The sequence below is a fragment of the Eucyclogobius newberryi genome, unplaced genomic scaffold (assembly GCF_026437365.1).
Source record: "Eucyclogobius newberryi isolate DKJ021-1_F unplaced genomic scaffold, fEucNew1.0.hap1 SCAF_4, whole genome shotgun sequence".
Lineage (NCBI taxonomy): Eukaryota > Metazoa > Chordata > Actinopteri > Gobiiformes > Gobiidae > Eucyclogobius > Eucyclogobius newberryi.
The window spans coordinates 10504148-10519740 of NW_027316056.1; the positions used below are offsets into that span (position 1 = coordinate 10504148).

At 39.5% G+C, this 15593-nt stretch overlaps 1 pseudogene; it reads right to left on the reverse strand.

The window, feature by feature from the left end:
- Window positions 1-210: 210 nt before the first annotated feature.
- Window positions 211-1713, reverse strand: LOC140377389 (general transcription factor II-I repeat domain-containing protein 2-like; annotated as a pseudogene).
- Window positions 1714-15593: the final 13880 nt, after the last annotated feature.

The following is a 15593-nucleotide window of genomic DNA, read 5'->3' on the forward strand; positions in this document are numbered from 1 at the left end:
CAGAGATGAGATGTCTGCTGCACCTCCTTGTTTGTGCGTTGATATTGCTCTGTGGAAAGCTGCTCATGATTCCCTGCAGCGCCGGGAAGTGTGTGGCATTGGGCTGTGGTTGTGACAGGCGCCTTTGGAAAAGTTTCAGCTTGGTTCCAAAGGTTTGGATGTGTGAATACATAATAATAATAATAATAACTTTTATTTATATAGCGCTTTTCAGTGACCCAGTTGACTTATCACTGCATTTGGCCCCTGAAGGCTCGTGTTCAGCACGTTCAGGTGCTTTGTTGTGTCAACTAAAAAAAACAAATCAGCCAGCCAAACTGGGTCACTTAGTTCTGTGATTGATTGTCCCTTTTTTGCCATGAACTCTGTGATTTCCTGCCTAAGAGAGTAGAAGCGCTGCAGTGCTGAGCCATCTCACGTCGTTGTGATAGACATCTCCATATTCAGCCTGGATGTCTATTAGAAACTGTTGAAACTGACGGTGGCACAGGGCTTTGGAGCGAATGTAATTAATAGCCTTTATTACCGGTTTCATAACATGATCATATTTGAGATGTTTGGCACACAGAACTTCCTGGTGAATAATGCAATGAAGTTTTATAGCTTTACCTCCGTGTTCGACGACTTTTTCGCAGATGCGGGTTGATAATCCACTCCTCCAGCCACGGCAGGTGCGCCGTCCGTAATAATCCCAGAAACTTTATTCCACGGGAGTTTCATGTCATCTACGGCCGAGCAAACAGAAACGAATAAATCTGTTCCTCTTGTTTGGTTTTTAAGGCTCTGCAGGTCAAGTAGCTCTTCAGTCACGTTCATGTCGCTGTCCACTCCTCTCAAAAAAATAAGTAATTGAGCAGTGTCAGATGCGTCCGTGCTTTCGTCGCAAGCTAAGGAAAAAAAGTCAAACTCCTTTCCTCTGGCCCCCAATTCCCTTAGTAAGGGAATCTTCAGCAGTGCAATCAGCCAATCAGGGGCGGGCTGAGTCAAGCAGTATATGCACGGCTCGCGCTGCTCATTCAGAGTCGGAGAGTTGGACCAACACAAGATGGACCTCATAAGGACTTGTATTGTCATAGCAGTTTTCTGTGATGGTGAGTAATTTATACTTGTTAATCCTGGGAAAGTGTTCTGATTCTCATTTGACGCGGCGGGACATGACGTGTAGCTGCAGTGATAAAGGCAGAGTTAAGAATAAGCACGAGATCTGTGATAGCTGGACTGTTTTGTAATGTAATTGAATACATGTTACTTTAATGTGACTAAATGCCGCACGGTTTTGTGTTCTGCCAGAGCGAATTGTAGTGCGCGCAGCTTGCCTATAGTCCCCGGTGTTAGCCTGTTCAGACACGGGGGGGAGAGAATCCGGGAATCTGCGCTGACTCATTATCTACAACAGCAGTCTCTCAGTTACTGTTATACCGTCAAGGAGCAGGATTCTGCCTAGGATTTTGGTTCGAAGTTAAAAAGGTGCATTTCCTTAAACTAACTCCTCCAGTCACTGCTCTTTGAGTTTTGAGACGGACTGGGACCAGGGCACAGACACTGGAGCTAACGCCTCTATTAAACGGACCCGTTTTTCTGCGTCTGTAAAACCTGCTCCTTGTGCTGGGTCCACAGACTGAAAAAGCACTCTGCATTTTAAACAGAGACAGCGCTACAGCGGAGGCGGAGAGCAAAGTCTCAGTGACTGTCAACTCAGTCAAACCCGTTCATTCTCTTCTCTTTAGTCAGTCTCACGCTCCTTATCTTATTTAGCCTGTTATAAACACGTGTTTAATCCCTGTCTGGTGTTAAAGCAGTTTCAGATGCAGAGGCGTTCAGGGCCTCTCTCCCTGCTTTGCTGTAGACCAGTATTATGGCATGTGTCTATACATTAGCTGATAGGCTGACTTAAACCTGCCGTGAGAGGCCGGTCCATTGGAGCTGCAGCGACACGGTCCAGAAAGTCTTTTCCCCCAGAGCGCAATGTGACCAACTGACAAAGGTCGAGGTTTGTGATGATTTCTGTCTTTTTTCCGATCTTAACCTTTAAAAAATACTTTAGTTGTCTTAAAAACAGCATTTGAATCGTTAGTTTTGGCTGCAGTAGGATTTGAGCAACGTTTATGGAAGAATCATGAAATAAAGAAAACCTGGTGCGGGATGAGTCTCTGCTGGTGATAATCACTGTTTAAAGCTCTTTTTATTGTCGACATGACATGAGATGCTGATCCACACTGGAATGCACTGCTCGTGTCTTCTTTAGGGGAGGCTGGGTTTGGTTGTCAAATTAGTCTGAATTTTTAAAAAACAAACAAAAAGACAGCGTAAATAAGTCTATTTTAAAAGAATAAGGATGAAGTCTACAACAAAATATTCCACCTGATGCACTATATCTTATTCAGTTAAAAAGTTGTTGATCACTAAATACAAATATTTCATATATTTCATTCCACTTCACAGAGTTGCTTGTCCCAATATTATTATTATATTATAATGAGAAGACGTGGCAAATTTGATCAATTTAATCTTTAAACCTTTTATTTCATTTTCATTCACCAACACATGAATCGGGATTTAAATGGCAAGAAAAACACATAATTAATTAAAAACATGCATTTTATTGACATTTGTAAAACAGCAATGTTTTTAGTGAGAAATATCTTTTTAACAAAATAAGATAAGGCTGTTAAGATTCTGGCACAGAAATGGAATATTTAAAATACAATGTTTTAGGACAAAATGTATTTAAAAGTGTGACAACCAAAGCCGTTTTTGCTCCAGACTCATCTACTGCGACATCCACCCTCATCTGGACGTTTAGTTTATTGTACACCCAATAATGTAATACATCCCTGTCTCATCTTACAACATGTTAAATCCGAGCAAATAAAATTGTAGCTCTAAAGTAGCTCTAACTCTTACAACGACTTGGGTGGTTGACTGAGCTTTGAAATCATGAAATTACATTATGTATTCTTTCTTTTTTTAAATTAAAAATCGATTTTCTGTCACCAGAATACTAAATAACTTTGTACACAAATATTTCCAACAGGTGAATTCACCTTGAGTACTGAATATTTGACTTTAGCTGAGATGATGACCACAGGCCTTGGTCTCCCCTGTCAGAGTTCAAAGAGAGCTCTCATTATACACTTCCTGTTGAACGCACAGGATAGAAACCACACACGTGACATAAACACGTGACGTCTGGTGGACTTTAGTCAGCTGGACCCAGAAAACATAGAACATCTGTTTTATTCTTGTCCAGTGCTAAAGAGTTTCTGGCAAGATATCTATAAGTGGTTGAGTCAAACCATTAGTAATCTCAAATATTTAACAAACCGATATTCTTATGATTAATAAAATATAACAAAAGAGACCTTTGAATTGGTAAACATTGTAAACATTATGGGTAAATATCATATTCACAAAAGTAAGTGGGAAAAAAATGTGTGCTTTAAAAAATAATTTAAAATAAATTTAGCCTCTGTCAATTCTCTAATTGAGTAAATGTATTGCAGATTTCCAAACTGAGTGGTTACGGTCAATGGACATGAATCTGTACAAATATCGGGTCTATGGGCGTCATCTAAAAGGCTCTTTTTATTTTATTTACAGCAAAACGTTCTGGAAAAACACGTGACATAACTTGTAAACCAATCAAATAATCATTAGTAGCATTGAATTATCTTTTTCTATGTAGTCGAGATAATTTGAGACTTTTTTGACAAAATATATAACGTAGCTAATAAACGTGTTTCTGCCATTTCTGTCCAGCTCCTGTAGTTTAAAACTGACCGGAAGTAGTTGATGTTGATTAAGTTATTAGTGCGTAATCCCTATTGATCCAAGGGAATGAATGATGATTTAATAGATCTAAGGGAACGATGGGGAAATGAAGTATTTCATGATGTTACAGTGCCCCCTGCTGGACAGACTAAACTGAAACAACTTATCTTGATTTGTTCACATATTGTAGTTTACAAAATTAAACTGTTGGATGAAACTATTTGCGATGAATTTAGTCAATAAACTATTTTACCCATATTCATAATGTGTGTCTTTAAATGCTACAAACAAAACCTAACTTTGTGTTTGTCTTTACAGGATTTGCCCGTTCTGATGCAGTTCATCTAAAAGCTGTTGTGGGATCATCCATCACATTCCCCGACTCTGTGAAGAAGGAAGGATTTATTTCAATTGGATCAAATACGATTGCTTCTGTTATTAATGGAACATTTGTGATTGAAGATGACATTTACTCAAACAGACTTCACTGGAGCAGCAGCACTGGACTCTTCACTCTGTCACATCTGCAGAAAAATGACTCTAGAGTTTATTCCATCAACTCTAAAAAGAGAAATGTGTTTGTTAAAGATTATGAACTCAGACTTTATGGTGAGTAACATCAGACCCAAGTACATATTTTATTAGAAATACAATTTGATTAATTGCAGGTCATTAAGGCTGCACTAAAGTCTTCTGGCTGTCACACACACATGAGTTTTAACAAACAGATGCAGCTTTATTTGTCATAATGAACTGGAAATGGACTAAAATCACCTTAAGATGAGCAAAATGATTATCTATTGTATATTTCACCTGTTTACTTCCTGTATTTCCAGAGGCCGTGTCAGCTCCAGTCGTGTCCAGTGTGAACGTGAGCGCTGACAGCTGCACTGTTCAGTGTTCAGTGAAGCACACGGAGCAGACCACACTGAGCTGGTTCAGAGGAGAACAGCCTGTGGACAGCAGCACATCTGCAGTGCTGCTCCTCACTGTCCAACTGCAGGATTACACCTCCCAGTACAGATGTGTGGCTCAAAACACAGCGGACAACAAGGCTGTTATAGTCAATATAACTACAGTCTGTGAACACAATGGGACACATACATCATCAGAGTCAAATGGTAAGAATTCAAATTCATATAATAATGGGAATAAAACAACAACAACAATTGACCTATAATAATAAATGCCACTATCTTTTGTCTTCTTTGTTAGCTCCTTATATTGTTATTTCCATTGTCTTGGCTGTACTCATCATCGTCCTGGCCTTCGTGCTCTGTGTGGTCAAGATCAAGTGCACTAAAAAGGAATACACACCACCTCAAACAGAAGGCAAGTATACTTTTAACATTTGAAAAGAAAGTCTAAAATTTACAATTTGGATTCATTCCCTGTTGTATTTATTTCATTTTGTCCTTTTGATTGTGGCAGTCACAAAAATGTCTTTTTCATAATCTGGCATCTGTCCAGCAGCAGCACTGAGACATATCACATGAACACTAGAGTTTGGATTGATACACATTATGTCCCTCTTTTATTCACTACTGAATACCAAGAGCCATCAGGAGTTCTACCCTCTAACATCAATTATCAGATGTAGTTATTGCCTTTGGTTCAAAGCTCATCATCATTTATGTAGTTACAGCAGAAGAAGCTTCAAAAGTATACGTTAGACTGAATTTAATACAGAACATTCTTCGATAAATTGTATTCGTTAGTATTCCCAAAAGACTATTTCCGGGTAGTTTATGTTTACAAAACTACATGAATGAAACAAATTCAAGCTTTTCCGACTCTCAGAATAACTAAACCTACATTTTTGTGACAAAGTTGTCTCTGCTTTTTTTGTCCTTGTGTTCAATAAATCATTTGTCTTTGTGAATGTGGCGTAGATAAATAAAACATTATCACATATAACTTTGTATTTTTACAGATTCAGTCCAATACGTTCGAACTGAAAACGATGAATCTCAGGTAGTACTTCCAGAACGCTGCTGCCCGGATCCTGTGTAGAACCAGGAAGTACCATCACATTAGTTCTGTTCTCAGGTCTCTGCACTGGCTCCTGTGGCTGTCCATGGCCTAGCACCAAAGTACATCTCAGACATGTTAGTGCCATATGAACCACCTCGAACTCTGGACGGTAAAAACAAACAGCCTCAGAGCTGAGGAGAACACAGAGCACTGAACCTGATCCAGAGCTTCTTTGGCCTGACACTGTGAGAGCTGGAGCTCCAGAGCAGCCGCTCTGACCAGCCTGTGGACTGAGCAGAGCCCAGAGTGACCCCTGGACGCGTCATGGACACACAGACCCTCGGACGACACACCTCACAGCTTAAGATATATGATATATCTATCATATATCTTGTGCTTTCAGCCTCTCTTCTACTTCCATCACTAGTTGAAAACTTCTGGTTAAACGTCTGTTGAAGTTAAGATTTGTGCTGGAGCTTATTAAATGTACTTGGATGTTTTAAACACTGTTTATTTGATTATCTGATAAATAAATCTGTGATTTTAAGAATAGTTTCTAAATGCTAGTTGCTAGTTCTGCTGATACTTTTCTTCAAGTCTAATGAATAGTTATTTCAAGATGGTATTTAGCTAATTGAGTGTATAATCTGTTGCCCTGTCGTTATTGTTATATTGCTAAATAAGGGATCATCTCAAAATGGGTTTAAGCTGAAAAGGCGTAATATTTGGGGGGGTTGAACCTGCATTTTGTCTTTTTGTTGCTTTGAAGCTTCAATACATCGTTGTGGCAGTAATTGTTTTGAAATGCTAAAAAACTCTCTCAGCAACGAGCATTAGGCCAACATTAGGCGGCGGGTGCGCGCGCGGGTGCGTATGGGGGAGCAAATGATCAAGAGATTACGCTCTAGTAACGTACTACGCACTGCCCGGAAGAAGGACCAACACAAACCCTGCATGAGGTTTCGGCCAATCACGTGAGATTCTCACTGAGACAAAAGCACGTGTTCTGCTTCTGTCATTCTGACATGTCTAAGGTCTAAACGCAGGCAATTGACAATTACAGGTTTTGACAAGAAACATTATTTGCAGAGTTCATAACTTCTGCTGATAAACTTACCAAAGGATGTTCAGGGACTAGAGGTGAGCAAGGTCTATCAAGCTACTATCGTTTTATCAACACGTAAAGTATGTAATGCCAGACATTTGTTTTTGTCTTTTGAGGGGGGGAGGGGATCTAGAGAGAGACAAAAAATATTACGTCTTTAAAGCTTCAACCTATTTTGAGATGATCCCTAACTCCAGTAACATCAATCATGAGGCATTTACCTTTTGAGACACTACAGTGTATAATAAAAGAAAAGGAAATAGTATGACGTCAATTTCTGGGATGGTGCCACTCCATATATGGTGATGGTGTTTGATCCAATGACTGACAAAACCCAGACTAAACCCAGACCAAACCAGGTCCAGGACCCGGAGGCGCTGAGCACAGGATACGGAGCAGTCTCTGATTATAAACTCGACTTGTGATCCATAAACGAGGGCAGGGGGCAGCAGAGCCACAGATGATCCTGAAGCGAACACCCCCAGACTGCTGCGATGACCCGCATTAGTCCCGGTGCCAGGCCTCTGAGCCCTTGGTGATGTTGTCACCCAGTGTGGAGAGTTTACAGATGTGTGAGTGGACTTCTCGTGCAGAACCTGTGGCACTCGCTGCGAGCTCAGTCCCAGTTTGACCCGATGATTGGAGCTCTGTCCTCACGATACTGCACGAGTCACATGCAGCACTGCTCCGTTACACACAGCTGGACACCTGAATGCTCGGTGCTGCGTGGTCCAGAGGGCACGAGAACAGAGCACACACTGTGGTCAGCTCCGGAGATGAAAGGCTGATCGGACGTGTTGATCTTGTGTTGTGCAGTTTGTGCCAGTTTTACACAGCCTCGGACAAGGATTTTGGGTGAATGTGATGTCACAGTGACGAGAGTAAAGTTAGCTTCATGTCTCGCTCTGGAATGTCTTTGTTAGCTTAGCATCACTAGGCCTTTCTTCTAAGGTCCTTCCTTCTTCTCTCTCTCAATCTAACTGACCCCTGAGGGGGTTTGGTTTGGCGTCAACGTTCAACCAATCAGCACGCATGCTGAGTCAGTAGGACTGATCAGAGATCTGGACCTGGAATATATCCAATGCTGTCATTGTTTTAACATTAGGCCTCATCGTTACACACAAGAAGAGTCATAAAACAGTTGGATAAACAACATGAACTTTATCTACAGTAAATTCAGGTGAACAAAGTATTCAATCAGATGATTGTTTCATAAAACAGCTTTTTATCTGAGAGAAAAAGGTTCTAAGAGTTAATTTGAATTCAAAAGGAGTCATTTGGTGTAAAAGTTCATTCCACTTTAAAAGCTTCTAAAAGCCTCTGCTGTGTTTGCAGACATGATCCATCTCCCAAAGGAAAGGGGGATAGTGCCATTGTAGATACTTTACGTCCCACATTCCTGTCACCATGGCAACATACGGAGGTCGTCTGTAGTTTTCTCCGTTCCATATTTTGTTATCATGGATTTAAATTAGACCAGATTGCCTGATGTATTTTTTATTCTCTTAATATTTTTGCATGAAAAAAGTATGTTTTTTGATGGTTTTCAGTGTTAAAACAACATGATTTTAACTTTGTTCATTGTAATCTGCAGTATTAATCTAAAATTATAACATTTTCATTTATGTGTTTCTGTACATTTGACAAAATATGTGGCCTTTAAATCTGTGACTTCGGTTCACTTTGCTTTGTTAATTTGATCTTTCTTTGAGTCCTCAAGTGAAGAACTGTAGAAAAAACTGCCAGTCCAAGTCCATAAACAGCCAGACGAATCAGGAACAGCCAGTCCTCCCAGTCTGTGGACACAATCAGAACAATTCATCAGTTATTATGTTTATTCCAAAGTGTTTATCAAAATAAATATATCGATATAGAATAAATCAGAATGTCCCGCTTTTTTACTGGTGCCACATCAGACGAAAAGTGAGGTTTACACAGGAAATGTTATTTAATTTGTTTTCCATCAAATTAACTCTTGTGGGTGTATGTTCTGGTACTTCCTGCTATTTCCCTCTATTTCTGTGTGATGGAGGTAAAACTGAATAATTTACAGTTAATTAGGCTTTTAACAGCTTAAAGTGTACTTGACAGGGGACTTTGTTTATTCAGATAGTAGCTGTAGTGAATATTTACCATAGTTGTGGTATGTAAGTTTGTGGGGAAAAAAGTTTAAAAGAAAAGTTTAAAATGACAGAAGAAGCAGTAAGTTCTAAAGTGGAATTCCTCTTACATCAAAAAAAAACAAAATAATCAAAAATGTAGGAACAATGTATGCACAATAAAAACATACTTATGACAATTTTAACAATAATTCAAATTTGTTGTCATATAGTAAATGTATTATGTATTAGACTCATTTTTAACACTAACGACTTTGATCCTACTACATTTGAACATAAATATAAATGTGGAGAAGTTTTCTTTTCTTATAATGAAGCTTATAAAGCTCACACAGACTTGAAGTGTGCAGATGTCCTGTCACTGGCACGTTCAGGACAAGGTTTGCCCCCTTGAGTTTGAGATTTGGCTTCAATCTTTTTAGAGGTAAATAATAATGTAGCTCAAAGTGCAGTAGCCTGGTTCATTATCAAAATCTTTACTCAAAACAGTTCTGTAATGAATGTATATTATAGAAATATTCTTACTGCTGGCTCCAGTGGACAGTGTCTCCTTGTGTTCACAGACTGTAGTTATATTGACTATAACAGCCTTGTTGTCCGCTGTGTTTTGAGCCACACATCTGTACTGGGAGGTGTAATCCTGCAGTTGGACAGTGAGGAGCAGCACTGCAGATGTGCTGCTGTCCACAGGCTGTTCTCCTCTGAACCAGCTCAGTGTGGTCTGCTCCGTGTGCTTCACTGAACACTGAACAGTGCAGCTGTCAGCGCTCACGCTCACACTGGACACGACTGGAGCTGACACGGCCTCTGGAAATGTCAAAGAGGAACAACATCAGAGCTCCATCTTCTCTGGTCTGAGAGAATTCACTGGAAAAAGGAAATAAAGTCCTGTACATTACTCCACTATCACTGTCCAACTTCTGGACTGGGAAAACTATTAATCTTGTCAGCAAAATGAATTCTCTTGATTTTTGTGAAACTCAGTTAAGCTCCCTCTGATTCGTTTGCTGTCAGCACCAGTGGTAAACGGGCCAATCACATGGCATTTAGTATTTAGGGCCCAGGACAGAGCTGCATTGTAGTTTGGAAATAAAGACTATTTCATTTGTCTGAAACGTGCACACAATGGCACTTTGTACATTTGTGGATCAGAAATAGGACTGTGCTTTTCTGACACAATTTAGATTTTTCTGCTTCTTCCGCTGCTGTGTCGTGTCGACCAATCAGCATGAAGTATTTTTAAACATCCCGGAGCCTTCCCAGACTGATGAGTGAAGGACTCACTTCAGAGTGAGACACAGATCCATCTGGAGTGAGACGTGTACGTTACACCAGATGTTGGGTTTGGATAATGTTAGATGAATTATGCACTAGAACTAATATAATTTTAGTTTCAACAAAGTGCCTCAATAACTAGGAAACAGCTGATGCTAACGTGTGCTAGGTTTGTTTAGTTAATTGTTGTAAAAAACTACAATTTAACACAAGTTCATATTTGTATTTGCTTTTCATAGGCTTATGCTAAAAGGCAACATATTTGGTAAGATTCAATCATGTCTTTCTATATATTCAAGTTAATTTATAACATGTCGGCATAAAGAGCCTATGTTTTCTACATTAGTAGTAAGTCTACAGGCCTGTTTAGCCGAAGTCTTATTGCACATAACAACCAGTGTTTTAATTAGTGGGAACAAGGTTTCTATTGTGGAAACATTTTGTCTAATTTTCACCTGAGTCTGCATTCACTCATCTAAAGAAAAGAGTTCAGTGTCAGAAGCGAGACAGAACGCTTCAGAAGCTTCTTCTCTCACGGCCCACTTTGCATCACTTAAATGGCCCACTCCACTCCAAGATGAACCAGTTGAAACATGGTTAACTATGACTATAATGCATTGTGGTTAGTTTTCAGCTTGGCATTGTTGACAGGAAGAGTGTGTGTTGTGTGGGCAGTGTCTGCACTTCTGTCACATGAATGTACTTCAGACTTCACATTGTATGAGAACTGCCTGGGACCTACAAAAACATGCATTATCTTTGCAAATTATACCATAATCATCATTATAAATATTACTTACCATAAACTTTCAATTCATACAATTTAAAAAGAAGATTTCCCTTTTTAGAGTCGATGGTATAAACTCCAGAGTCACTTTGTTGCAGATGTGACAGAGTGAAGAGTCCAGTGCTGCTGCTCCAGTGAAGTCTGTTTGTGTAAATGTCATCTTCAATCTCAAATACTCCATCAGAAACCAAAGCAATATGATTTTGTCCAAATAAAAAAAATGCTCTCTGCTTCACAGAGTCTGGGAATGTGATGGATGATCCCACAACAGCCGTTAGAGGAACCTTCACTTCAGTCAAACACAAAGGGAAAACTGCAAAGACAAAAAGACATTTGTGCAGTGCTTAAATGTAATAATTGGGAATAAAGATAATTAAACCATCATAATAATTACTTTTACTATAATATTAACACTTGGTACTAACAACAACATGGAGATGATAGTAAAGTAAGTCGTTCTAAACATTTCCTACAGTGTGGAAATGATAAAAAAAGAAGAATAAGCAAAAGTAAATATTAGTATTTACCTGTGAGTAAGAGAGCAGAGCTGAGATGTGACCACATGTTTGAGCTCAGGTTTAGACTCAAATAAAGTGAACTGTGGGACTTAGTGTGTCTAAAGTCAGCCACATCCGCTCAGCTCTGTGTAGAAGGTCACTACGAACATGAAAGGGAAGTAAGTGTGCTGCTCGTGGGCGAGTGGATGGCACGTGAGGCGAGCCGCAGCGTCACAGCGACCATTAGCTGCATGTTATTCCTCAGTCTCATCCCCGTGTCACACTGGACTTTCCTGTCAAATACAAACTACAGAGCAAAAAGAAAATACATCTTATATAGTTCCACATAAAGGACTTTAAAATGAGAGAATAAATCAAAATAAAACGACTCACAAGAATATCATGTACATATTCAGGATCATTTATGAAGCTAAATGAAGTGTGTATTCAGAGTAAACAAACAGCTGGACTTGAGTAACTAATGTCATTCATGAGCCTGATGTTATTCATGTTTTTAGTGAGCACCCAGAGGAAACCTGCTCAGACACAGAGAGAACATGCAAACTCCACACAGAAAGGCCCCAGCGAGCAAAAAACAATGTACACTCTACACCGCAGACGCAGACCTCAGACACGACCCGGACAGCTGTGTCCTGCAGAAGTTCTCTGACGACTCTGCCATCATCGGACTCATCACGGACGACGATGACGCGGAGTACAGAGGACTGGAGCAGGACTTTGTGGACTGGTGTCAGCGGAACCACCTCCTCATCAACGCGGGGAAGACCAAGGAGATGGTGGTGGATTTCCGCAGACGCCACCCCACTGCCCCCTCACCAGTGAACATCCAGGGACGGGACATTGAGAGAGTGGACTCATACAAGTACCTGGGTGTTCATCTGAACCACAAACTGGACTGGACTCATAACACAGACGCACTGTACAGGAAGAGCCAGAGTCGGCTCTACCTCCTGAGGAGACTCAGGTCTTTTGGAGTGACAGGGCCACTCCTGAAGACCTTCTACGACTCTGTGGTGGCATCAGCTCCTGTAGGTGTGGCCTGCTAGAGCAGCAGCATCACAGAGAGGGAGAGGAAGAGGCTGGACAGAGTCATCAAGAAGTCCAGCTCCGTCCTGGGCTGTGCTCTGGACTCGGTGCAGGAGGTGGGGGACAGGAGGGTCCTGGCTAAACTCTCATCTATGCTGGACCATGAGTGTCGCCCCCTGCAGGACACTCTCTCCGCTCTGGAGAGCAGCTTCAGTGAGAGACTGATCCACCCTCGCTGTGTAAAGGAAAGGTTTCACAGGTCTTTCCTTCCTGCTGCTGTCAGACTTTATAACAAACACTGTTAGTCCTGAACATGTGTAATACTGATGTAACCATGTGCAATACCATCATATTCATGTGCAATACTGAATCAACCATGTGCAATACCTGTAAATAAGAGTGTTCTATTTTGTTTTTTATACGGTTTACTTACCTACTAATAGTATTACCTAGTCGTGTGCTAGTTATTTTTACTTTATTTTATTTTTTATTTTATTCTATTATCATTATTTTATTATTATTATCTGATTTTATCTTTATTTTGTATTTTTATTATCTATTTTATTTTATTTCCCCCCTCCATTCCCTATTAAGATAGGAGAGGAGTTTTGTTAATAAAAGTTTTTTGTTTTGTTCATAAGAGTTCTACTAAGAGTGTGTTTTTTGAAACTTCTTATAATCTGTCCTTTCCTCCTGTTTCTACTGCGTTGTAACAACAAAATTTCCCCTTGTGTGGATATTAAAGGATTATCTTATCTTAATAATATGTGTATTACAACATTAAAAGGACAATAATTTAAAGAGTGCAGAAAAGTCCAGATCAGTCCCTGCTGTGTATTTAGTAAAACTCTGGAGGAAGTGTCATGAGCACTGTTGCTGTAGCAACCAGTTTCCAGTTTCTGAAGTGGAATATAGTGCAGATCAAGCCACTCCCACCCAAAGTTGTTTACGACTTCATTTCTACAAGACACAAAATGGTAAGAGAAATAATGCATCATAGACTTATGCAATCACACCTTGTGTGCTAAATGTAAGGCTGTGTTTTATACATTTAATGATTTTAACCTAAATGCAGAGTTGTTTTATTGCATGTTTTTTAGTTCCTTCTTGTTGTTGAGCAAAGCTCAAAGTGTCAGATCATGTTCTTGTGTCAGGACTGACCACGTCTGCTGCTGGATTTGGTTTGGTTTGCAGTGGATTTGCATGACAAATGTTTGATTAGTCACTATATTATATGTATGTTGTCTGGTTTTAGGGGGAAACTCTTTTGTGACAAGTTTAAGTGAGAACAGTTTGTTTGCACTTTCACTTTCACCTTAAACTTTAGAAGAGACACTTTTAGATTGAACCAGTCAGAAATGGACAAAAACTTGGACATGCAAAAGCTTTTTTTCTAGTTAAAGGCTGTTTGTTTGTGTTGTGGCTGATATTTGCTCAAATCATTGATGATCTGTTTGAAAAGTCAAATGAAAGTGCGCAAACGCAAATAGTTACGCAACAGATTTATGTTTGTTGCTGGACGCAGGTGTAGTAACACCAGATGACCTGATGGTGGCATTGTCTTCAAACTAATGCAGAAGTATATGGGATTTGAACTTGAACGTAATAAATTATACTTCCATGGATTTGAAAGGATTTCTTTGATTTGTTTATGTTGTAAATGTTACTTAGGTTTGTAAAACATCACATGTCCATCAAACTGTCATCAATATTTACCACAGCCTTATTGTGCCTTATTAATTTGCTAAAACAAAATAAATAATGTTTGTACTAAAACCAGGGATGCCATTATTTATTATCTCTTTTTACTTTCCTTTAATTGTAATTAAAGCGTTGAATAACTTCACAATAAGACAACACTTTCACCACTTACATGCATCTGCCACTAGAGGTCACCATAATGTTTAACAGTGTTTGCTCTGGAAGTGTTTTCAAACGAGATAAACCTCTAAAGACCATGAATCTATTATGTTAAAGACACGTTTAGTTTCCGGGGATGTAGTAACTGTAGTAACAGGCTTCATGGGTTTAAGGCGGTGGTCCTGCTCTTTAGGATGAGGACTTCAGGTCAATTGGATTTCTGTCTCTACTTATCAAAGGGATGTATTTTTAACACTGGCACAATCATGACGTGGATAATTAAAATAAAGAATGAAGAAAGTAATAAATGGAAATTAATGGAAAGGTAACCCAGGAAGTAAAAGCAGGGAAGACAAGACTGAGGGAAATGGAAGGTAAAAAAAAGGGCAAAGCAATATTACACTTAAAGGAATCATTTTAATAATATTTTTTTGCCGATTTGAGAACTCAAGCGACTGTTAGTCCCTTTTGTAATAAATTTGCATGATGCGCACACTCACCACACTCACCCCCCACCCTGCTGTTGTACTGCAACAGGAGGGTGGGGGTGCTTCCCACCAACAGCTCATATCCCACATTGACATGAGTCATGAACTACTTGGCTGTCCACGCCACGAGGAAATGAGACTTAGCCAAAAGTCCACTATCATTCCTTTAAGCCCATGAAACTAGAAAATCTAGTCTTTTACACTTGAACCCCCCATGATGGCTGTCAGTTGCATTTACTGTTCATCAGACGTCACTTAAACTTCAAATTATTTATCTTTTCTGCTAATCAGCCACAGTCATTTCTCACGAGTCGATTTTTTGTGTGTTTTTTGTGGGAGTGAAAAGTGTGATTTATGAACTATCACTGTCTCCAATTCAAATCCTCAGAACTTATTACTTATTGAAATCAACAATCAAAATAAAATCCAACTTTCATGGTCTTCAAAATGTATAAATCTATAACAGGAAGCTTAAACGCATAAATAAAACTGCACATACTACGTCGTTACTATAAACTTAACTGCATGTGTGTGAAAGTCTGGACTTTAGTCGGTGTCAAAACTGTTTTATATGAAAAGCATTTTAGGCATTTTAATAACTATGAGAGAATTAGAAATACACAAGGCACTGCATTATAAACGACTCTGTAAATGTGGAGCTGGAATTCC